Below are 1,342 nucleotides of genomic sequence, written 5' to 3'. Positions count from 1 at the left end.
AGGGAGCTAACTGCTCCGGAGCTGACTCACCAGCCCTTATGCATCACATTCCCCGCTTTGGCTGAGAATACCGCTTTCGAACTGAAGTCGGGGTTGATTCAACTCTTACCCTCTTTCCATGGTCTCTCTGGCGAAGAACCTCACAAGCACGTAAAGGAGTTCGAGGTGGTCTGCTCTAGTATGAAACCTCCTGGGGTCACTGAAGAGCAAATTAGACTGAGAGCCTTCCCGTTCTCTCTCAAAGATGCAGCTAAAGATTGGCTTTACTACCTACCAACAGGTTGTATTACCACGTGGGCACAGTTAAAAAAGAAGTTTTTGGAAAAATTCTTCCCTGCATCCCGGACTGCGAGTTTGAGGAAGGAGATCTGCGGCATTAAACAATATTCCGGTGAGTCCTTGTATGAATACTGGGAAAGGTTTAACAAGTTGTACACTAGATGCCCGCAGCATCAAATTAGTGAACAACTGTTAATCCAATACTTCTATGAAGGGCTCCAATCAACCGATAGGAGTATCATTGATGCTGCGAGTGGGGAAGCACTTGCAAACAAGACACCGAGGGAAGCGTGTGAGCTCATCGAAGCCATGGCAGAGAACTCCCAGCAATTTGGTTTCCGTGAGAGCAACCCTCCCCGTAAAGTCAACGAGGTAGAGACTTCATCCATACAGCAGCAACTGTCAGAATTGACGTCTGTTGTTAGACAATTGGCCATGAGAGACACGCCGCGAGCGAAGGTGTGTGGAATCTGCACTAGCATGGACCATTGCACAGACTCGTGCCCCATTTTGCAAGAGGACGGGGCAGAACAGGTAAACATGGCCGGAGGCGTGCCCGCGCCCCGCAGGCAGTACGACCCATACTCCAATACGTACAATCCGGGCTGGAGGGACCATCCCAATCTCAGTTATGGGAACAGGCAACAAAATGCATTTCTAAATCTTCCACCAGGATTCCACCAGCCATGGCAACCAAAATCGCAACCCTCGTCCTCCAACTCAGGAAGTTCTCTAGAGGACCTAGTCAAAAACCTGGCCACGACTACTACCAACCTAGCCACGACTACTATCCAGCTTCAACAGGAGATCAGATTCTTAGCCGCGAATACCGCGCAGCTCCAGCAGGACACCAAAGCTGACAAGAAGGACCAAGACGTTCGAATAAGCCAACTGGCAACTGCCATCAACCGCTTGGAGTCCCACGTTTATGGGAAACTGCCATCGCAACCCGAGGTAAATCCCAGGAATGTAAGTGCCATGACGCTGAGGAGTGGCAAGGAACTGGAAGGGCCTAAAGTGGAAAGTTCAAAAAGCAAAAGTGAAGAGGAGATAGAGAAGGAAA

The 1,342-nt window shown here is 49.8% G+C and overlaps 1 non-coding gene across 1 annotated transcript; it reads right to left on the bottom strand.

Annotated features, from left to right (window-relative positions):
• Positions 1-351: 351 nt before the first annotated feature.
• On the bottom strand, positions 352-458 carry LOC113722780 (small nucleolar RNA R71). The gene has a single exon (XR_003456829.1). It is a non-coding gene; the product is annotated as a small nucleolar RNA R71 (small nucleolar RNA).
• Between the last annotated feature and the right edge of the window lie 884 nt (positions 459-1,342).

This window comes from Coffea arabica, chromosome 5e, assembly GCF_036785885.1.
Source record: "Coffea arabica cultivar ET-39 chromosome 5e, Coffea Arabica ET-39 HiFi, whole genome shotgun sequence".
NCBI lineage: Eukaryota > Viridiplantae > Streptophyta > Magnoliopsida > Gentianales > Rubiaceae > Coffea > Coffea arabica.
The sequence above is the reverse complement of the archived record's forward strand: the minus strand, read 5'-3'. Positions and strand labels throughout refer to the sequence as shown.